General features: G+C 39.9%; 1 protein-coding gene across 4 annotated transcripts in view; it reads right to left on the bottom strand.

Moving 5' to 3' along the window:
• GAREM1 (GRB2 associated regulator of MAPK1 subtype 1) overlaps positions 1–25,054 on the bottom strand; it is a 101,216-nt gene that overhangs the window by 36,588 nt on the left and 39,574 nt on the right. The window lies entirely within an intron of this gene.

Genomic DNA, 25,054 nt, shown 5'->3' with positions numbered 1-25,054 from the left:
CAGGGAACTGCGAATGTGGGAAGCAAATTTCAGCCACTGTTTCAAATCCAGCAGGGCAGGAAATGCATGGGCATACTCATCTTATACATTATATGCTGTAGTTTTAAATCATCAGTTATTGCATGGTATAATTTTCTATTTCCATTGTGGATCTGAGAAGCCTTTCAATTAAAAAAACACCCAACCTTCACACTGAACTCAACATGGTCCTGCAATAGTTCCAACAGGTCAGCATTCCCAAGGAAAAATGGTGGTGGTGAAAATTCATTCTGCCAACTCTAATTCCAAACCAGTATGAAGAGACCATTATGAATGTTCACTCATAACATTCACCCACACTTATACTAATAGCATGTATTTGACTACAAATTTCCTGGTGACGGAAATGCAATACAAAGCAACAGCAAAATGTCTTGCCCACGCTGCCATCAATTTAGCAGAAAAAATTAACATACATCCCTCTGGTTCAAGAAAAGTTTCATCGATACACATCAGACAGCAGGATCTAGAGCTGTGTATGTGCTCTTTTAATGATTTCCAAGTAGTGTTTGCTCATTACATTAATTAAAATAGCAGCTCAATCCTTTCAGGGTCAACAGTTTTCTAAAAATTAAACTGCTTTATTTCAGCTTCATCCATCACCAAGACTAGGAAATCATTCTTACACCAGAAGGGGGTTCCTTCTCACCAGGCAATTTACAGGATAATTCTAGATGCCACAGTGTTTGGAGAAGCCAGCCAGCACAAGGGGTGCATTGTTAGAAGCCCCCTGCTTTGCAGGGGCACCCTGGCTCCCCTTAGGGCAAGGGTTCAAAGGCTTTATACAAAGCAATGGAAGGGACAAGCTGCAGATCACACTCTGCCCTGCTTTTTCTCCTTGCCCTGGGTGCCAGAGCTGCTGCCTTGGAGACAGGTTTCAAGGATCAGGTCTCTACCTTGACCTTCTGCACTCTTGCGACTCGATAACAAACTCTCCTGAAGGCTAGTGGCAGACAGAGGGCTGGGGCTGCGTTTCCTTTCCTGTCAGGACTAGTCCCATAGAAGCAGAGACGCAGGTAAGCTATTACACAAAAGGGAGTTTTGTTTATATTTGGCATCAGAACTGATACAGAGAATCAAAGGGAGGATCAGCACTGAAGATTCATTTGTATATCAAGGGGAAATCCAGAAGCCACTGAAATTGTTTACAGCAGGTTGAAAGAATAATACTAAGAATAAACATTGCACTGACAGATATCCAGATGGCATTTGTAGGCAAACCAACGCCTTTAGCCCATCTAAGTTTCATTAACATTTACATATCATTTCAGGATTTTATTTCTAATATTTAAAAAGCAACAAATTATGAGGGTTTCAGACCAACTGGAGTCATCATGCCTCCTCCGCCAGCTGCTTTGTGACTGAATTGAATTTACCTCACAGAGCAAAAGGGTTCAAACACCCGCTGCAGGTGACACAGAGGGGAATGGAGGAAAAGGTGTAATGCACCGGGGAGCTAAAGGATGCTGCTTGTACATCCAAAGGCCTTCTCTGTGACATGGTTTCACAGAGTTCCTGCAGTTAATCACTGTCAAGAACAGGCTCCCAGAAGTTTGAAAAAGGCAACACACAAAATGGTAGGTGAAGGCAGTTTCATCATCTTGCATCCAAACACTTAATTCTTCCTGCACAGACTCACTTGGGAACTTCTATTGCCGTTTGAAATCCCTGTGTCCAGGATGATGATGGCAAAGCACAGTATGGATGATGTTTGCCTGCCAGGTATTGCATCAAGTCAGAAGTGAAGTGTCAAGGACTTGTAGCACCCCATGAAGCCCACTCTCTCCTCTATGAGAATCAGGGCACAAGTAGTCAGACTTGTTTTAAAAGTCACAGAAGTTTAAGATGTCCATCCACAACTGGTATGAAATAAAAGTTTATCAGACAAACCCTTTTCTTCCCCTTTTGTGATACCAAAATTTCTTTACTGTACCAACACATTACTGGCCACACCACTGACAGCTTTCTCATACCCTGGGTATGAACAGAGTAAAAACACTTAAGAGTTTTTCAGTCTATCCAACTAAATCATTCATTCCAGATTGCTGCTGGAGGTTAGAAAGGGTCAAAAAGTAGTGCTGAAGTCTTCACTTTTGTGCAATGGCACTGAAGTTAAAAATAGAGTTATAAAATACTTGTAATCCTTAATCTCCCTTCAAATCTAAGTGATGGCTGGATTTGCTAATGATTAGAGACCCCCAAGAGATTTATTTGCAAATGGTTGGCAAAGACACTGCTTAATCCTCCTCCTTGTTATTTAGTCAGTTTGGTGACCTGGTAACTATTCAAAACATCAATTTTAATGAGAAAAATATCCAACCACCTCCAGCACATTAAACCTCTGTAATAGACATTATAAAGGGGAAAAGAACAAGGTGTTGGTTCACACAGCACTGGGGGAGGAAGGGAGACCTTTTCAACAGCAGATGAATTCATTGTTGAGAAGAGGCCTAAATCTTCCACACAGGCAATGTGTTTTGTGGTTCCCTGCACAACTAATCTGTTGTTACTTATTCTCTTTCCTTCAGTATAGATGGACCCTGTGTAGCAGGGAACAGGGTTTTGGAGAACAGCCCTCATTTTGTTCAGTACAATACAGCCTTCTCAACTCTTATGCTGCCACTTGAACCCTCAAATCGCACACAGGCGAGAGAAGGACAATTTTGAAATGAATAAAGCAAATTACTGATTTTAGTCTCCTTTTGGTGTAATGCCACATCCTGACTTAAAAGCTAATATGAACTTTTATGTACTATTTTGCACACCTGGTAGATTATACAAACACCCCCTATGGGTATTTCTTGGCTTTCCAGGAAAAGAGACAGTTGCTAGTGTAGTGAACAGATTTCCCATCAGATGTTTGGTGAAGGTCAAAGAGGAAGGCATTACATGTCTGCTTGCATGTAACTAATTAGCATCCACTGCAAGCTAATGGATCGCTGCATTTGTCCAAGGAAAAGGTTTTAAGCTTTATCAGTGACATTTTAGACCACAGCCAAGGAAGGTTTGCTGATCTACCATGACTCACCCAGATTAATATTTCCATTAACAAATTTAGTAAGTCAGAAAGAAGTATAAAAGTGTCCACAGTAACCCAGGGAAAAAAAAAATCCCATCAAAAGCCATTTTTGGTGAATGCTGATATTTTTATATCACAACACCCAAGAACACATTTCACATACTAAATGTGTTCCGCAAAGTTCTGGCAGATTTTTATCCACCAAGGCTCAGAGAAATGCAAGCACAATTCCCAAAAGATGAAGGAATTCCCATTCTCATAGTTAGGAGTGAAAGAAGTGGGCTGGAGAGGGAAGTAACTGTAGTTAAAACTGTCAAGGAGTCTCAAGGAATGAATATGCATTGCCTGACCTGAATCTAGTCCAGTTTCACATGGTATGAGAACAGAACATTTGTTTTCAGCTGAAGAACAAAAAAATAAATGGGTTTCCATGGCTTTCCTGGGTAAAGCTATATTTGAATTTGTTTTCAGATAACACTGAAGTAAAATAGTTTGGTTACTATTAAATAATTCAAAGCACTTCAGGCTGGTAATGGATAAAGTAGGTAGGTTGTTGGCTCACTAAAATAACACTGCTTTCAAGTATTGTAGAATAAACAGAGAAAAAAACCCTAATTTTAAGAGAAAAACCCATGATCAGCTGTTCTCTGTTTGTACTTCATTAAACAGGATGGAATTTACTGCTCGATGAGAAACTTCAGGATGTAGATTCTTGCCATTTGCTGCAAAGCTAGACATTAGCGTGAGAAGCAGGTGTGCCAGAGCAAAGAACTGTTCAAGCATGCTAAAGCAAGCACATCCTGTGAACAAATCCAGAACATCAAGATCTCATTTAAGAAGTTTGTCATTTTAAAGTGATACTTGTCAGCTTTAGATTTCTGAACCCAAATGTGCCCAAGCACAGTACAGGCACTTCAAGCACTCGCCCCTGAGGAGGATGCATGACTAACCTACCTTTCAAGGATACCTATGCTGAGCTATGAGACATGGGTCGGGACTTCAGGATTTGACATATACAGAAAAGGAAACAGTGAGGCTCAAGTATACCACGGTCATTATATCTGACGGAAAGAAAGTTTGAAAGCTCAGATAATTCTGGGGAGATGACATGAAAAGCAGGCAAAAAGCTGTTTATTTTTATTTAAAAAAAATAAAACCCCTAAAATGCAGAACTTGGTTTCTGCTCCTACCTGCCCACCTCTTGAAAAACTGTGTGGATGTCTGACTAGCCTAAGAGGCAACCTGGAGAGGTGGGGAAAATTCCTTGGAAGGAAGACAACACAGAGGTTGAAGAAGGAAGAAAACTGTGCGCATCAGAACAACTGCTCAGATTAACACTGGTATTCCCAACTTGGATCCATAGAGGCTTAAACCAGTAGGATCCAGTTTTCACAAGTTAACAGCCATAAGCACTCAGACCTTGTCTCTCAAGCAAAGGGAAGAGAGGGGGAGGAGAACCAGCAAGTTAGCCAAGGAAGGCCATCTGCTAAGTGAACCTCATCTATGAAACTCAAGACCTGCCCTTACTAGGCTCAGACATTACTAGAAGTGTCCAGAAAACACTAACAGCTAAGCAGAAAAATTCCTTTAAATCAACAGAAAAAAGAAAAAAACCTTCAAAATAGTGTTATCATATGCTATAGCCAATTACTGACAAATTAGATACAAAATAAACCTTACAACAAGCCACAAAATGAGACTATTCTTAGTATTTTTGAAGGCATATGCTCATCAATTAGGAATAAGTGAACAGTTAAGTTATACGCACATGCCAAATTTTCTCCTGGCAGTATTTGTAAAGTTTAGAAAGAACTATTTTGGAGGGATACAAGGAAGAAAAGGGAGGGGGAGAAAAAAATCCTCCCACACAGATCCCCAGCTCCCAGCAGAAAAGGAGAAAAAAGTGAATCTGAACATCAGCTCCAAATTTCATACGACCACTCAGAAGACTGGGAACCAGAGAGCCATGAGAAACTAGATGGCTATAATCCTTACCCCTGCACCTTGTAGTACCCGCAGAACTTCCTTTCCAAATAAAAGAAATTCCACCAGTGTTGCAGGTGATGGACAGGTTTATTCCTTTCCTCATCTTGCTGCCCAACTCACAACAGCAGGACATAAACCAAAATAAACGTAAAAATGGAACTGCCCTTCTCAAACTAAAGTTTTGGCACTAAAGATTCAGCTTTTAGTAATAAGTAGGAAATAAGGGATTTCTGTCATTACAGGACCAATCTGTAATGTCCTTAACAAATCATACAATTTAATTTGGAAGGGGCCTCCGGAGGTCATGAAGTCTAATCTCACACTCAAAGCTAGGCTTAGCTGAAAGGTGGATCCCAGCACCCTGTTCCATCAAGGTCTGAAGATGTCCAAGGATGGAGACTCCATGGCACCTCTAGGTGAACCCTCCCCAGCTTTAACCACAATTGGTGGTGACAAAGCTTTTCCTTACATCCAAGTGGAATTTTCCCTGTTGGACATCAAGCACATTGTGCGCCTCTGAAGAGTCTCACTTGTCTCCTCTACAAACCCTTCTGGCTGGTGGAAGACTTCCATTCCTATGTTTCTCTTCTCCAGGCTGAACAAGCCTAACTTGCTCTGGCTTTCCTATATATGATGCACTGTAGCCCCCAGACTGTGCTGGTGAGTTTTTGCTGTTGATTACTAATTCCAGATACACTAAAATTTGCAGAGAGCTCTTCATGGCTACATAAGCTTGCCTGCAGGATCATTTTGAAGTCGGCAGTCTTCCTTCTTTGACATCACCTACTTCTCTTTCTGTAGTATGCTGTTGCCATTTCCCTCCACATGAAGTTATGTATAGTTTCCCAATTCTATCTGTAAGGGGTTAACAAATGCTAAAAGTGTAAGCCAAGCCTCCTCTACCCCAAAATAAATTCCTGATATATTTAACATGAAAAATATCCACACCAGCAACTGCTTGGTTCCACTTTTTTCTCAGGTTCTGCAGCTCTTGAGATATATTTCTATAGGAGTAGTTTCTAGCTTTTCTTTACTAAGAATGAAAGAAACTTATGTCAATAATTCTATGATTCCAGACACTGTGGTTTTAGACAAAATAACAAATGATACAATTACTGAAGTACAAAAAAAATAAAATCAAAAGTAGAGAGGAATTCCTTTGATGGTAATGGACACTCCCCTCATTGCTGTGAGAATTAAAAAGCAAAAAAGATGCTTCTCTGACATCAAAGTCAATAGCAATATTAATGACCTAAAAAGAACAGGCACACAGAACGAAAAAGACACTTTCAAAGAGAGATTATAAAATGCCAGTCATGGGAAAACCCTCCTTCCACTCCCATGAGAGCTGCTAATCTCTCATTTACCACTCTCCCTTCCCCCCATTTTGCAAAATAAATTATGAAGCCAGAAGTAGCCAATGTAATCATCTAAGTCTTATCTCTTCGATAGTACAAGCCAGAGGACTGTAATGAATAATTTCTTTTCGGTTAAGGCTTATGGCTTTTGCTTTTCCCGAAGAGTAGAAAAAAATTCCTCCATCAATCTTGACTGAAATGTTTCCAGGGAAGGAAGTTCTACCCTCAAATTCATATTTTTTCCTCATGCTCATTGCTACCATTTTGTTTGCTTTCGACTCCAGTTCTGCTGTGACTTGGTCTGGCAGCTTTAACATTACATTGCTTAATTTCATCCCTCCGATAAGGGAAAGCTGTTGGAGACTACAACTGAATAAAACTAACTTCCCTTCCAAACCCCTAGAGTTCGCAAGCAATATTATTTTCCAGTCTATCATGTTTATGTGCCTCTTCTAGGAACCTTGTTTTTCCCCCAGCATCTCTTCCACTATGAAAACCAGCCATAAATCACATTCTGGCTGCAGTCACATCAGTCCCAAAGAGAGATCTGTATATGCCTCTGGTTTACATACCCATTGGTTACATTAGGTCCGTTTACGACAGAAATCAGACAAAAATCTCAGGGTAGACAACCAAGCCCTTTTCAGAACTGGTGCTTCTTGAAATAGTATTTCACTACCCTGTAAACATAATTTATATTGCTGTGTTCCCACATACCTAATTTTTACATGCCTACTGAAATAAATACCGTTTTAATGTAGATCAATATGTAATCTGTTTTTTGTGTCTGACCTTTTATTTTTTTTAAGTACTAAAACACATGCATATGAGAAAGAACGGATACAAATGTACCTTTATACAACCTCAGTTCTTAATGCACAGAAAGCAACAGCAGAAGTCCAAAGGGTCCCTCTTCCCTTCCTTTTCTCTCTTCCAATGCAAAATTTTTTGTCTAAACCAATTCTGGCAAATGTCTGACCTGTTCTTAAAAACTTTCAACACAGGACATTTCTCAAACTGTCAAGGCAATTCATGACAATATGCAGCATCCTCACATCCAGAAAAATGCTCTGGGATACATGGAATAACTCATTTAAATCTCCCTTCCTAGAACTGCTTCCTTCAGAGGTTGTGTTTTCTAGCTCTTGATTACTGTTATTGCTGTAATCCAGATTTTCAGTTGTCTGCAGTTTTCTTACGTTCAGTGTCAAAAATGAACATGCTGCTCAGCTGATGCCAGAACCATATCAACCTAAAAACCAAGCTTCACCTCAGAGACTTCACCCCTCCTCTTTCCTGGAGGCAACATGATGACACTGTTGACTAATGTTCAGATTTATAAACAGAAGTAAACTATTACTAAATTTGTTTCCCAATCTAAATACCCAACTGAAAATAAGATCTTTGATGTCTGTTGCCAGCAATCTGCTTGATGCCTGCCATTTAACCTTTTTTGTGCTCTCATTCTAAAGCAGACCCCCCTTAAGCTGTCAACAATTTTCAGCTGCAACCACCAGTAGCTAAGATGGTTGATGTTCAAACGTATCAGAAGTCCACTTTCCTAATAAAGAAATGAAAGCATAGCAGAGTGGTAGATGCAGGCCATAAATACTACTTGCCTGAATCTCAATTCTCTGCACAGGTGAAAGCAAGGTCTCATTTTGGCTACCCAAGCACCCACCCAACTCCATAGCACACACCATAAAGAATCGTAGAATAGTTTGGGTTGGAAGGGACCTTTGAAGATCAACTAGTCCAATCCTCCATCAATGAGTAGGGACATCTTCAACTAGATCAGGTTGCCCAGTACCACACCCCTCCTGGCCTTGAATGTCCCCAGGAATGGTGCATCCACCACCTCTCTGGGCAACCTGTTACAGTATTTTACCACTCTCCCTGTAAAGAGTTTTTTCCTCACATCCATCCTGAATCTCCTCTCTTTTAGTTTAAAACCATATCATAACCCTCCCTCCTCCCCCAACAATAAAGGAACAGGGAAAATGAGCTACTGCTGCACTGTTTTTTAAATCAAACTTAACTGTCACATGGAACAGGAAAAGAAACATGTTCTTTATTTGCACTATTCTTTAAAGGTTCAGTGAAGTGGAACATCTTAGAGAACTGGAACACAATTAGGAAAGCAGCACCAGCAACGATCAGTAAGATGTACAATCACAGTGTTCAGCTGCACAGAGATTTCTCTTGTTGTAGCAATACAGAAATAGACTATAAGAACCCAGCAGGGAAGGACTCAGGCTACAACCCTCTAAAACATTCCTGAGTTTAGACAGCTTGTGTTCCTTGTATATAAACCCAACTGTTTTCATCACACACACACACTCCCCATGTTTAGAAATGCTTGTAAGTAACATGCATTCCAAAACTGTCCTACATTAGAACATTTTATAGAACAAATGATGTTTGCATCAAATAGCACTATAATAGTTTTCCAAATGCGATGCTGATATGCAAGAGGGCACTGCAAGATGGGTAGTGAATTGAGGAAAAATCAAAAGCATTTTAAATATGTGAAGTAATGGGTAGGAGAGATATTATGCATATGAAAGTGCCAGTATCTTAAGTTCCAATAGTTCTTAATGAACAGAGATGAACAAACACCATAAAGCAACTACAGAAGTCTTAATTAAAAAAAAAATTCTTTTCTTAGATATCTTTCTAAATGCTGCTGGGAAGGCAGACTGATAGTGAATGAAAATGTCTTTACTCGTCACCTCTTAAGATATGCTTAAAAGTTCTAACATGGGCTTTGAATTCCTCAAAGTAAATTACTCGAAGAAAACCAAGCAGCTTCTGTTGAATATCCTCTTTCTGAAAGGTGTCAGGCAAACAGATTTTTTTTTTCCCTTCCTAAGGAAAGAAGTCCCAAGAAGCATTAAGAATACGTAAGAGTTTACAGAAATAAACACTGAAGTAACACCATAAGTAACCACTGAAGTAACACCATCTAAGATGGCTCCCAAGTAATGATTAATATTTTCCTTGGCTCACAGATCTGTACAAGTTCTGGAAGCAGCTATATGCCAGGCTAAAGCCCTCTATCTGGAAAGAAATAACCCCCCCCTGGATTTCTCTTTCAAAAGCTGTAACCTAGAGTACCATGAAGGAGTTTAACTGAGCCAGCTCCTTCAGTTTTTACATGAGTGAAGAGGCCATCCTTAACCCACCTTGAATCTTGAAAGATGCTTTCAAGTATTAACAGTTAGACAGTGATAGTCTTCTGGATTCTAGAAAGGGACAAAATTCAAGGAACAGCTCTGCCTGGTGAATTTCTGAATCACTAATTCATAGAATCATAGAATAGTTAGGGTTGGAAAGGACCTCAAGATCGTCTAGTTCCAACCCCCCTGCCATGGGCAGGGACACCTCACACTAAACCATGCCACCCAAGATTCTGTACAACCTCGCCTTGAACACCACCAGGGATGGAGCATTCACAACTTCCCTGGGCAACCCATTCCAGTGCCTCACCACCCTCACAGGAAAGAATTTACTCCTTATATCCAATCTAAAGTTCCCCTGTTTAAGTTTTAACCCATTACCCCTTGTCCTATCACTACAGTCTCTAATGAAGAGTCCCTCCCCAGCATCCCTATAGGCCCCCTTCAGATACTGGAAGGCTGCTATGAGGTCTCCACGCAGACTTCTCTTCTCCAGGCTGAAAAGCACCAACTTTCTCAGCCTATCTTCATACAGGAGGTGCTCCAGTCCCCTCATCATCCTCATGGCCCTTCTCTGGACTTGTTCCAACAGTTCCATGTCCTTTTTATGTTGAGGACACCAGAACTGCACACAATACTCCAGGTGAGGTCTCACAAGAGCAGAGTAGATGGGCAGGATCACCTCCTTCGACCTGCTGGTCACGCTCCTTTTGATGCGGCCCAGGATACGGTTGGCTTTCTGGGCTGCAAGCGCACACTGAAGCTGGCTCATGTTCATTTTCTCATCAGCCAACACCCCTAAGTCCTTCTCTGCAGGGCTGCTCTGAATCTCTTCTCTGCCCAACTTGTAGCTGTGCCTGGGATTGCTCCGACCCAGGAGTAGGACCTTGCACTTGGCATGGTTAAACTTCATGAGGTTGGCATCAGCCCACCTCACAAGTGTGTCAAGGTCCCTCTGGATGGCATTCCTTCCCTCCAGTATATCAGCTGAACCACACAGCTTGGTGTCATCGGCAAACTTGCTGAGGGCACACTCAATCCCACTGTCCATGTCAGCAACAAAGATGTTGAACAAGACTGGTCCCAACACTGATCCCTGAGGGACACCACTCCTTACTGGTCTCCAGCCGGACACCGAGCCATTGGCCACAACTCTTTGTGTGCGGCCATCCAGCCAGTTCTTTATCCACCGAGTGGTCCATCCACCAAATTGATGTCTTTCCAATTTAGAGACAAGGATGTCGTGTGGGACAGTGTCGAACGCTTTACACAAGTCCAGGTTGATGACATCAACTGCTCTACCCCTGTCCATCAGTTCTGTAGCCCCATCGTAGAAGGCCACCAAATTGGTCAGGCAGGATTTCCCCTTAGTGAAGCCATGCTGGCTGTCACCAAGCACCTTGTTGTTTTTCATGTGCCTTAGCATGCCATCCAGGAGAATCTGCTCCAAGATTTTGCCAGGCACAGAGGTGAGACTGACTGGTCTGTAATTCCCTGGGTCACCCATTTTCCCCTTCTTGAAAATGGGGGTTATATTTCCCTTTTTCCCGTCATTGGGAACTTCACCTGACTGCCAGGATTTTTTAAATATGATGGCCAGAGGCTTAGCAACTTCACTTGCCAGCTCCTTCAGGACCTGCGGATGGATTTCATCAGGTCCCATGGACTTGTGCACGTTCAGGTTCTTAAAATGGTCTTGAGCCAGATCCTCTCCTACAGCGGGCGCAAGGTCTTCATTCTCACAGTCCCTGTGTCTGCCTTCCAAGCCTTGGGTGGTTTGTCAGAGCATTTGCTAGTGAGGTCTGAGGCAAAGAAGTCATTCAGAACCTCAGCCTTCTCCAAATCCAGGGTAGCCAGCTCTCCTGAGAGCTTCTAGAGCAGACCTACGTTGTTGCTAGTGTTTCTTTTATTCATAGCTTACCTATAGAAACCCTTGCTGTTATCTTTCACTTCCCTAGTTTAATTCTAACTAGGCCTTAGCTTTCCTAACCTGGTCCCTAGCTTCCCGGACAACATCCCTATATTCTTCCCAGGCCGCCTGTCCTTGCTTCCACCTTTTAGAAGCCTCTTTTTTTCTTTGAATTTTCCTCAGCAGCAACTTATCCACCCATGGAGGTCTCCTGGCCCTCCTGCTGCACTTCCTTCTAGTCGGGACACAACGCCCCTGAGCCTGTAGCAGGTGATCTAGATTCTAGAAAGAGACATAATTCAAGAAACAGTTCTGCCTGGTTGATTTCTGAATCACTAATTAAGGGAGATTTTATTGAATATCTGCAGATAAAGCATGTTATAACAATATTCAAATCTTACAGAAGTAGTTTTAAACTGTAGTAAAGCACATTAAAACCATCCTCATTAATAATGAAAGATGCTACTGTCTTACATGAGACCAACAGACATGAACTGCATTTTCTGTCAGTGAACATAGTTTATCTTTTCCTTCAAATATATTTTTCCACATTTTACTAAACAGTATTACAAACCCAATTTTTCCAGTTTGCCTGGTGTGACCTAACTTCAGCCGAGATTTCAAAGTCTCTTACGGAAGTGATGTTATTTTACTAAGTCTACCAAGGTAAACAGTATCAAACCACAACAGTCTTGTCTGGTAACAGTGTAAGAAAGCGTTCTGAGTTCTAGAAATATTTCTAGATGACCAGCCAATACTATTTTAAATTGAGCAATTAGCTCCCTCAACCCTCTAACCATCATCAACAAGCACCTTTAAGAACTTCTATTTTTTCAGGATGCTATGTAAGCTTAAATACTACTAAACCGCCTACTCCCAATAAAGAATAATGAAAGAAATCTCAAAAGGTCAGCTGCTTTCTGACCCAGATACAATGGTGTACTTTTCACTGTATGAACATATTAAGCCACTCTATGTGTGTAAGGCATCTTTACACGCTATCTTCTACTACATGCCTAGCATATTGTATTTGCCTCCCATCTGATGCTCACTGTAACTACGTTTCAGATCTGAATTACACCATAAGAAACACAGTCGTAGGATGCCATTTAGAGAACCAAAATTTTCTTATAAAAGCTTTGAATTCAGACCTATGAGAAAACACCAACAACCATATACTTAAAGGTCCTATATTAAATTATTGTATGTGTGACCTCTTTAATACAAAATTAAACACATACTGTGAATGCATGCAGTATAAGATCATGTACCTAGCTCACTCTCTTGAGCCCTTCTTCTATTAGTAGCTAGTAAATGAGTGCTTTTGAGAAGGACTTGGAGAACAAAAGTCCCCTCTAACCCATTCTCAATCAGTTAAGTGTAAAATTACATAGCAAACAACCATCTTCAATCTTCTAAAGGAGAACTGCTTAAGACTAGAGGTTAGGTTAACATTAGATTAAGGCAGTTAGACAGTGACATATTACAGTACAGAGATAGATTAGGGCTGGTTGTTTTTTCTCTTAATACTATTAGAATCCATTTAAAAAAACCCACAACTTTATTTCAGCTGTATAAACAAAAAAAAAAAAAAAGAAAAAAAAGAAATGGTTATTTCTAATCTCCACTGGATTTTTCTGCTACAACCATTGGATTTCAGATCTTACAGCATCCTTTGTCACAATTCACTGCTTAGATTCGGGATTACAGGCAGCATCCCTTTTCCGTGCCTCAAAACCAAAGCAGTGCACAAGTGCACCTACAACACAGGAGGTCCAGCTTTCCAGTCTGCTAGACCAGGGACTGATGTGGAGATGACTCATGTTCAGGTGAGCACTGCTGGCTACCCTCCTAAGAAGGTCTCTAACACAACTTTTTTCTCCTTGCTGCATAACAAGGAAGCTCCTTTCCTCACTGGCACCTTCCCACAGAGGACAAATTTCCCAGGTGTTGAAGCACCAAGAATCAGAAGAGTTCTTAGCTGAACACACCACTTCATAAACAACGTGGTGTCCTCAGAGCACTAAATCAGACACTTTCTACACTGCTATCCATCGGGTAGCAGCAAAGCCCAGTCACATGGAAAACAAAGTGTAAAGTCTCACGCTGTAAGGCTGAGATCATCTTCTGCTGTACATGAAACTGTTATGACCTCCTATTTCAATACTTACATCCTCCATTACATCAAACTGTTTTGCTCTCCTACTTCAATACTCACATTCTCCACCTTTTTCTTCCCGCCAAGAACTCCATGTGTCTCAGCCATCCCATGCAGTGCAAAAATAGCTGTTCCTCCCTAAGGACCATGTGCCCAAAAGTCTGCCTGCCAACTGCATCTTGTGAAATCCCAGCTAGTCTAACAAAAATACTATGTCCCCCTACATAACCTTTTGTCACAGAGAAACAACATAACTACAAACACTACAGCTACTGTCCCTCTCTGCATTTTTCCTTTTTCCTTGCTTTTTCCACAGAGAAAGAAATAAGCCATTCCAGGGTATCTAGGTTTCAAATCTTTAGCTAAGATTTGAAGTCAGGGCTCACACTCCTACCCAAAAAGCTGTCACTTATTTGATTTATAGAGAAAGGACCAAAACTGCTCAGAGTGCTAGCCAAAGGTCTTCTACTCCCTGATATCTCAAACATCCCCTGGCACCAGCTAGATGTAGCATCCAATAAACATGGCCCTGTGACTCTTTCCAGTCCTATTAAGCTTGGGGTTTTGATCAACCACAGACTATCACGGTAACAGCTTTCTATCTATCAAGTTTTCCAGGGTAACAGTCTCCCACTGATTGTCTCATTTTGGACACAGGCAGCACAGGGATTTGCACTGGCCTCTCTGTGACCAACAAAGAAGGACTACCCTATGCTTTATAGAAGCACCAAAGTGATTCTTCTACAAAAGGGTTCATTTAATCAGAAAGCATTACCAACATCAACAAGCACAATGGGAGGATGTAGTTCTCCAATAGCCTCAGCAGGAAAATGGCTCAGGCTTATGCACCCAGATTTTAAAACCAAAGGTCCCAACCAACTTTTACACTTCCCAGAAAGGAGAGCACCCTACTCACAGAGCCAGGCTGGCTTCTCACCTCCCCCCCGTACTGCCCTTTGGAAGTGACAGCCTGAGTAAGGTCTCTACTACTGCTACCAAGCAAGATTCACTCCAATAAGATTTTCATCCTGAACTCCTTACCCATCTACAATTAAAACAAGTACTAGTAATCCATTGCCACCTGGAAGTCTCAGCCCTGTGCCTATGGCTGGAGTTTTTGCTGTGATCACAGGTGGTCACCTTTTCCAGGAAGGCAGCAGCCACACATCCAAAGCTAGTTTTCAATACACACTATGGAGCACATTCCTCAGCTTGGCTCATCAGCACAGCATTAGAATGTGAACTGATGCATCACATATATGCCATGAACTTCTAGTTTCAATTTAGACAGAGGACAAGCAGCGAGTTTAAGTTTCTTTTGGATGCTTTAACAAGTCTACTTACATTTATCCACTCATGCAAAATTGTGAGGCATCTTTCTGACTCACTGCAGGACTGCCATAATTATCTATCAACCTTAGGTCTTTATACAGATTTTAATTAAATGTGTTTATGAACTGATTTGTAAGATTACAGGCAGCATCTCAATCTCCAGGAAAGACCTTAGGAAGCATTTATTAAAGTAAGATAATTCACAAACATATCTGGAAAAAGCTAGATAATGGAATGTTTTGGCAGGCCCCCAACAACTCTTTTTAGTGGTAGCAATCAACATCCACCACAGGCTTCTATTTGTCATCTACTACTTTTAAAATCATGAGGTCAATCCATTAGCCCCAAATATCATGTTAAGCAAAAACTCCATAGAAATAAAGTTTCCAGAAAAACTGAGCTAGGAAACATACCCTCCTTCATTCTTGTCAAGTAAAAGGTAGTGCACACACTACAGAAAGTTTGTGCTTCAGAGTAATGACATGACAAAATCAAATGCTTGGTAGTTACAGCTATTCTTGATTAGTCCAGAGGTAATATGCAAATGAATGCACTTTAATTCAGCACAGAACCATCTCAATCAGCGCAGCATAACTGACTCAATATGCAATCAAGAATCCTCATAAATAGAAGTTTCATCATTTAATTTAGACCACAGTAGTTCTTTGCTTGATATAAGCTCACTTCAGCCTGCACAGCAGCTACAATTTCTATAGATAAAATAACCTATGGAAGAGTGAATCATGCATGCCTTACTCACTAGGGAAGAATCAGGCTAGCAGATGACTTGACGGCAACCAACATATCTGGTAAGCAAAACCCTATTCTGCCATTCTTCCTATTCTCACCATCACATGAAAAATGCCAGCACTAGGTATTGTCAAGTTTGCTCCATCCCCATCACTAACTACAACTCTATTTTCACTTAAGTTCTTACTTCAATATAGCACCTAAGTGAAAATGTACCCAATGGACACCTTTGGGGAAGATTTTCAGGACCATCTAGCACCAAGTAGCTCACACCTACAACATCAGAATAGGGTGAGAAGCACCACACCTTTTAATTGGCTTGAAGATGGATTAATGATCATCATATTACTTACAGTACTTGTTTCAAGTGTGTTTACTCAGTGAGGCGTCACCCTTAATTTTTGAGTTGCATTTCATTTTCTATCAATTGCTTTATATTTTCCTGCAACTGTTTAGAGAAGACATGTTAAGAATACACACAGTTCAGTACACAACAGAGTTTTGAGGGAAGAGGAAGATTTCCAAGTTTGCTCCCTCTGTAGTAATGGCTTTTAATGGTCCATCAATTACATTTTATGCAACTGTGAAAAGAAACCGTTTTTTTGTTACTAGGCTTAAACTGGCCATTGAAGTATCAGGATCTTCACTGCAAAAATACTCAAATGGATCAAAGACAGAAGACTGAAAGGAGAATCCTGTACAACTTCAACACAGGTAAGTGGTCCAACCATGCCAGCAAAGCTACAACAACCACTCCAACTCCACAAGTCTGTCCACCAACACAATGTGTTTGCTGTACTGAGACAGCCTCTGGGGTAGTCCTGATTTTTAACTTTCAACTATTAGGTGAAAGTTGGAAACAAGGAGCAGCACAGGGACACCACCCTACTAGCTCTCCAAAGACCAAGTAGTAAGTGGCCCCACAGGCCACAACCTTCTGCTTTGGAACCAAACACCTCTAGTCACTAGTTAACTCAGCAAGATTTGTGAATGACTAAGATACTCAGTCCACATAAGCATAATTAATGTATCCAACTATTAAGCATAAGACTGACATTATTTTGGAAAAACTCCAAGGGTCACAGGAATGATACAGGAGAGGAAGCTACAGAAGGAGCTACTGTATTTGCTTAATAAATCTAGTGCACAGACTGCTGTCAGTGGATTTTGTTCCAAGAAACTACACAAACAAAAACGTCTTTACAGGCAGAAGAGAGGGAAGGGGGTGCAAGAGAGGCGAGAAGGATTGGATCTCATGATCCCTAACGAAGTTGAACAGCTGAAATGTTCATGGACAAAGTGTGAGGAACTCATGAATTTTCTGTATTATTGTGACAAACTTCAATTTCACAACTTGGAGGAGATGAAGACCACTTCTTTAAGAATCCAGGAAAATGCCACAGTTCATCATTTAAATATGAGGCTGTAATTTAAAGCAGATAACTCATCTGTTGAGCCACTTGTATTCTTTGATATGTTTTCCATCTTTTTTCACCAAGATGGGAGTCATTCACACATAGTCTATAATACCTTTCTAGTAGAATAAACAGATCAAATTTTACACAATTCACTTGCATTAAAGATCACTGCACAACCCTAAAGATACATTGAAGTTTGATTTTTCACATTTCCTTCTCAAATCGCTGTAGTTTAACTAGTAGGCTTAAACTGTGCTCTCTCTGCATGGAAGCATAAACGTTGAGCATAAAAACCCGAGATGTACGCATCACAAATTATCCTAAATTTTAGAGTATACAGATTAAAAGTGTAAGAATGCCTTCAGATTATTTTTGTGTAATCTTTCTTCATTCAGCTTTAGGAACAGCAAAATGCGAAAGGGTAATCAGTTGTTCTTATATCCTTTAGCTATCCTGCCTTTCAGTTAAATTTAATTAATATACCCCCAAGGTGTTACTTTAATTAATATAACCCAAAGGTGTTACTTTCATATTAGAAAGTCTGTAGAGTAACCACTGAAACACAGCATTAAGTAAACTAATTATATACAAACAGGGTAAGTACTACTGGCTCCCACAAAGTGTCCTGAGGAAACATTTTAGACAGGACTCAGATGACTTGGTAGATGGCAAAAGTCACTGTACTGCAATTTATTAATGAAGGCTTATTTTAAAGAATTATGCTAACATATGTCTCTTGTAACTCAGAAACTCCTTGCAGCAAAGCCTTTGCACGTGATTATAGTGCTCATTACCTTTTAAACAGGCTTAGCTGTTCTGCAGAAATATGTTTTTCATTCACTTATTACTGCTAAGGAAAGCTGGTATTACTAGCCTGTTATTTTTTGGGTCTTTGTAACAAGACATTTGCCTTCAGAAGCAGTGTTGTACAACTCTGAATTGCTAAAAGTCACTAAAAGAGGTGGCAGTAATTAGTAATCATAGTTTCACTTATACATATATAAATATATAGATGTGTGCATACATGTGTATGGTTTTCTATGTCCACAAGCATATACGTATATACAATACACAGATATCTGTTTTTAAAATAACACCTTCCTTTTCAACCCCTTCAAAAAAAAAAAAAAAACCAAAAAATCCCACTTCATAAACTCTTATGTCCTCCCCTCCCCATCTATCACACTACAATGACATTGTAGTAGATGTAGATGTTGGAATAGCACAGCTCCACTACTACAGTCTGTAGATGGTGAATAGAATACCCCTCCCTCTTTCAACACATAACCCTGACCCACTTCACTATGGAAAGCTAGTGAAACAGGCTCCAAATATTTCATTCTGCAGCTGGTCTTTAAGCCCTAATAACCAAGGGAGGTTGAAGTCACTCTCTAATCTCCTAATGTGGAAGAATCAACAGAGCTCCCCTTTGAGCAGCCAGCCTACGCCAGAGCACAGAACAGATTGTGTCAAGTGACAGCTGCTTTCTGGCAGAACACACAGGCCGACTACCAAGAAAGGGAGGCAGGAAGCATCACTCAGTTGTGGAAGAGGTTGCCAGCTTTGAAAAAATAAAATAAATAAATAAAGGGGGAAAAAAAAATCATACAGCCATTTGAATAAGAACCATGCAGCTCTGAAGAGTTGCCTGGATATACCCTAAATGTATATACTCTGTGACCATCTCCTTTTCACCTCTCCTCCATTGCTTGCTTTTAGTAGGGTGAAAGTTTCCCACCACAAGGGCTATTTGCCTGCATATTTGAATGGTGCTTAAGATATCATGGCTGTTCTGCGAAGATAAATAATAAAGAATTGTCAAGCTCTCTAGCTAGGTAAACCAAGTTTGAAATGGAACATGTCATACAGATACTCACTTTTGTTTAGAAAGAATTAGACATAAGAAAATGAGCCGTAGGCTGCCGATTGATCAGAGATCACTCTGTGCATAAAACACACACACAAACACATGGAAGCACGTTTCTTGCAATCATGTCAGCCATGCGTAAACTAGCGACATAATGAGAAATGGTTTCATGGCTCCATGTTCTGCCCAGCTTATGTAACTATAATTTTAATTTGGAAGTAGGCATTAAATACGGCTTAAGAGCAGCCACAGCTCAATTCAAGTAGGAAGTTTCAGAAGTTACATAAGCATTTTTCTGGGTGCCTACAATGCTCTGCAGCATAAAGTTAGAATTTAAGTGCTACATTTTCAAAGACAAGTTGCTGGAATTACACTTTTGTACTTCTGGGTGTATTAGGTTCCAAGATCAGCCCAAGCACCTTTCCCACCTTTGTTAAAGAAACAGAAACCAAAATCTCGCCAAGAAAATCTTAACATATCAGCAATTGTTTTTTTTTTTAAAGGCCCATTTAGATATTATGGCTGCAACACTTGAAAAACTTGCATTTGTATCTTTTAGCTGCATAATTTAAGACCCTGTTAGCTAGATTTCAGTCCTGCTTAAAACCTTTGTCAATATGTCAGACACAAAGCAGGCTGCAACAAACTGCTCTGGCAAACCCACTTTTATGTGCAAGCAGTCAACACACAGAATTAAGCAGTTTTAGAGGAAATCCAGGTTGGTTATCCATTTGAAAGGAGGTCATATAAATCACACTCAAACTACTTCTAATGCTATATGGTCAGTGGAGAATTTTCAACTGTAAACTGGAATCTTTCAAGAACTCAAAAATGGCAGAATGGGTGTAACATAAATACACCAGACATTAACAGTTCAATTTATGGATGAAAGAAAAGTCCCAACCCTTATGAATAAACACACCTACAAACAGATCCGGTAATAGGAAGAGTTTTGCAATACAAGATACTACTAATAAAACAGGAAAGACTGTTACAAAATCCTCTCTTGTAAGTGTCCTGATTACATCATGAATTTAAGATTATAAATTATCATCTTTACTACTTCCTCTAGTGCTTTACATTCTGTTTAACAAACAGAAATAGCATGCAAGGAGTTTTCAGGAGGGGTCCGCCTCTGCACTGCGGCAGCAGCATCCCACTTAACCACATCCAGCCATGTGTCCAGTGGAGCACCTCAATGGAGCCAATGCTTCAGCCCACAGGATAACTATGGAGTTGAGGCACAGCTGGGGCACAAGAACAGGACTCAGACTCAGATTCCAGCTCTATGTAACCAAAAGCTGCTGCTGCTACTTTTGAGATGTTAGTGGTTGAACAAACATTTTCCATTACAACTACATGATGTTCTTCTAGTTTTGCATCTGTGTTCGTGAATACACTGCAACTCAGTGCCAAATTGCAACTGTTCTGACAAGACAAAAATTCCTCTCTAGACAGATACCAAGTACTTTTAAAGCTGATTTCTGTTCAGGATCAGGCTAATTTAGTTTCCATCCTTAATCAGGGTCTCTCTCTAGCACAAGCCCACATGACTACTTCAGCACCGAGTCAGGAATTCCTCCTCATCTTCCACTGTCTCAGCCTGCACCATCTGGGATACAAAACCACCAAGTCTGTCATCTTAGACAAACAGCTTATATAGACACGGCTTATGACTCTCCCTTGCTATGTGTCCAGCCTGGGGACCTTCATCCACCTTCCTGCTTCAGCTGGAGAGTTCTCCTTTTTCTCCTGGCTGGGCCTAATCGTTGAGAGGCATCCACAAGACCTTCAACAGCAGGGTCACAGTCATGAAAGCAATTCGCCTCACAAAGAACAACCAGGATGGCACCACTGTCTTGTCCTTCCAAGACTACAACAATAAGTCGTCTTTTACTGGACAGCTTTCAGAACTGAACAAACCATAGAAAACCTATTGCCAAGATTTTGGGCCTGAGCAAGATTTATTCTAACACAAAGCAGCCTTTAAGAAGATATACCAGTAGCTTTTTAGAAAAGTAATAATGACTCTTGCCCTAGTAATCTGTATGTCTTGTTAACTGCACAGTGAAAGAGGAAAGTGTTTAGTTGTTTTATTATGGCCTAAACGTCATGCTCATAGTTAAGTATTCAAAAAGATTGTTAAAAATTTCTGCTAGTCAATTGCGGCATAAAGATATTTTTAACTACTACTTTTCACAGTTCTCAAGATCAGACAGCATTTCGTCAAAACCTAAACATTAAGGTAGTGAACTTGAAGGACAGCAGTGCTTAAAAGATCACAGAAGAACATGTGTCTCTAAACGATTGCAAAACAAGAGGGAAAGAACAGTTTAAAAGTGACTTTGCTATATTTAGGAATAGTAATCAATACAATACAGACATGAACTCCACAAATATAACTCAGTCGCCAATGCCTGAAGCCAATATATCTGGAGGGAAAAAAACAGAAGTAAATAAATAAATAGTTAAATCAGTCAGAGTGTAACTGGGAAAAAAAAAGCAACAAAACAATAAACGGATTTGCCAGACACAAAAGAAATGCTTTTTCTTTCTTTCTTTTGGGGGAATTTACCAGATATTTATACAAGTTTAGCGATCTCTTCACTCTTCACATTTACTTTAATTTTGTGTTAGTTAACATGAGATTATCGAGCAGTCAAAAACATTAAGGTGATACCACACACAGGCTCAAAATGACAGCAAAAAAATAGTGGCAACCTAATAACCTCTACTGACAAAATAACTCTGACTTTGCAGCTCAGTGGGAAATGTTGCATTATAATCTGGATGCAATCAAATCTCTGGTGGGTTTTTAAATCATTGCTAAGAATAATCTGGTTGTTTACACTATTTAAAAGAATACTGGTGTTGACGCCCAAAGTTTGATTTCCATGTTAGTCTAAACTCTTGCATCTCTAACTGTTTGCAGACAAACTTTTGTCATCTGTATCAGTCAGACCTTCTGGAATAGTCTAACACTTGAGTTATTACTATTAGTCCTCCACAAATCATAACTACTATGTAGAAGAGTTTGTAAAAGAAATTGAAAAGATAAAACCAGAATCTCCACCAAAACATCTACCAGCAGACTGAAAGACATCCATGGAAACAGTACCGTGGGATTTTACATTTACTGTGCTATTGACTTTTGCACTGTATACATTCTATTCATGATGAAAAATTCTATAAATGCACACAGCCGTGAAGATAAGTAAATTTGACTACTTAGGGAAAACAACAATTTGGGTATGGCTTCTTCTTGAGTTTTTGCTTGGTTTTGCTTTTGTTTTAAATTAAAGAGTTATTATACAGAATTAATCTTTATCAGCTAATTTTAGTATGTGCAATTGTATCCACTGGAAGGGAAGAGAGAAGAAACAGTTGAGTGCATCTGTTTCCAAATATTTGATTGGATATGGTTTGAACAGTCTGCAGCCCAACTCTTACAAGAAGAGATGCTCTTATTAAATAATACAAGTCCTTTGCATATGGTCTTGCACCTGCTCTTTTCGGTGGAAACCACATTTATACTGTTTTTCACTCCTACAATGTTTCTAATCTATAGCAGTTAAGAGTAAGGAACCCAGATTTGGTGCTCCACAATGCAACATCCATAAATTCATTGTTGTGGGTGGTTGGGAGTGACTAATTCAATACATTTAAAATTAATAATTGTGCTTACATGCTCCGAGTTTGCAAGTAGACATTTTTGTTGTTGCTGCCGTTACATCTGAACTACATTTAATATGGAATCAGCAAAACAAATATCCTTATGTCTGCATTAGCTCCATCCATCCTTGGCTATTAAGCTGATTTTGCTGTAATTTATTTCTATACAGACATAGATGGATGTTCTTTTATAGCCACTAGATTAAACTTCAAAGTTTAATGCTTTTGAATCTAAGTTGCTTCTGAGTAAGACTTGAAAACCTTGCCATGTGTAGCCACTTCCTCCTCTCATAGGAGTGAGTCCCTAGACCCAGGGCACTGAGTTCCAATAACTAAGTGACCCGCATTGTTTCCTTCCATTTCTCAATTTCTGAAGCATGTATCAGCGGAATACCATAGAATATGAGTATTTTCAAATAATCAGAAGTAGGTTCTTCTCAAGAGCCCTTATCAGTAACCTAGCTCTGCTTCCATTGAAATTAGTGGGACTTCTATTACTCTCTTGAGAAAAATAAATGAAAACAAATAATAATTAAAAAAATAATCTATGTCTCAACTCAGGAAACATTATGTACTTCTGCAAAATTACTTAGTATAGAGGTACTGAGTTCCCCTCTGACCAGAGAGGCCAGTTAAGAGCACCTTCACCTAATCTATCCCTGACGCTGTTTGTTTTTTCACTTACTCCAAATGTTACTCAAAAGTTCTGACATCACCCACATGCCATAACCACTCTCCTCCAATGACAGAGTAAGAAGACTTTTTTTTTCCTTCATACTGAGGAATTTCCAAGAGAAATAACAGATAAGTGTTTCAAATGAAGACTATACTTGGTGAAGAGCTACCTGATGAAGGCTACTAAGCTCTGGAACTACAAACTGAACATTCAAGACAAATTTCTGAGTTATAGCACTTGTTAATTTTAAGCATAATTGACTTGTGAAACTCATCTGGCCTGAGAAGCCATGATATGACATGCTCTAGCATGCAACAATACGGAGTTGTGGCTGCATACCACAAACAGACCCCAAACTTAAGAAAACAACACACAAAGTTATTTTTAAATCCATTTCAGAGAAACCATTTGAGGACATAGGTAAGAGGGTGTTTGCATTCAGTTTAATAGTTCCTCACATAAAAGGTCAAATTTTCTAAACAGTTTTGTTTATTTGTTTAGTACAGAGAATTCCTGGAGGGGAGACTAATATTTATAGCAATGCTAGTCAAAGCATTGTGTCTCCATTCCCAAGATCCTCTCTCCAACTAAAGAAACAAAAAGCCTCATCTGCCAAAACCAGCCCAAGTCATTTCTATTGTTGATTTCTTTTGAAGTCAATGATACTGAAGCCTCGGGCAAATTCTAACCAACCAGGTCCCACGTTTTAGTCTTCCAAATAGCTATCCACAGAAGGTTTTGAGCTTTACAAACAACTAAGCCATTTAAAAGAGACTTTGTCTTAAACTGATCCAACTAAACTATGAACATGATCAAGTATTACTCAAGTGCCATCTTTCAAAATGCAACAGTTGAAACTCTTTGATTTCCATTTGGAAGAGTTACTGTTGCTCAAGGTGAGGCTTCAGGCAGTACTGTTTATTTTCTCCTCCACTTTATTTTACAAATGCATCTAAAGATCACTGTGACTGGACTAGTAAGCATGATCTATGAAAAACAATCAATACCCACTATCATCACATAGAACAGAAAACTTTAGTAGTATCCACATAAAGTGCACATATGGTTCCTATGATATATGAAAAAAGTGAAGGTCTCTATACACAGGACAGCTCTTATCCAACATACCAGTTTATGAGCACAACAGCATTTAAAGCTGAAAATGTACAGGGTAAGCCCTGTACAAGTAGCCGTGTACTAAACAAGGCAGCGGATACTTTGTGCTATTGATATGGGCAGAATAATCCTCTCAGAAGCATTCACATAGGGGTTTTGTTCTCAACAAACTGAAAATTTCATAGGCCTAACACTTACTAGGTTTCTAATTCTAGGACTCAATCCCCTTCCCCAATTCCCTTTAGTGCTTTTTCAAAATGGAAAGGACAGGCTGCAACCTTCTTTTGCAGAAACTTTGTGATGGAAACAGCAGGTTCCCTGCACATCCACTCAGATGTATACAAGCTGTGGAAGTTTGTCATACAGGAATTTCACTGCTTCCCAGACTTCTTTCCTCATCACCCTCATGCACAATAGTTAACTTTGTGTTTTTAAAATTTGTGACATTTATGTATTTCAGGACTTCATTTAGCTCCAAGTGTCTAAAGCACCACAGCTTTGTTGAGAACTGTATATGAAAGAGAATTCTTTTGGCTATTTTTTGATTAACCAGAGATACGGAAAACTCAAAAGCC

Source organism: Pezoporus flaviventris, unplaced genomic scaffold (assembly GCF_033815535.1).
Source record: "Pezoporus flaviventris isolate CSIRO_AGI_PZ_B2104156 unplaced genomic scaffold, CSIRO_AGI_Pfla_v1 ptg000007l, whole genome shotgun sequence".
Classification (NCBI taxonomy): domain Eukaryota; kingdom Metazoa; phylum Chordata; class Aves; order Psittaciformes; family Psittacidae; genus Pezoporus; species Pezoporus flaviventris.
This window is presented reverse-complemented; position numbering and strand designations above follow the sequence as displayed.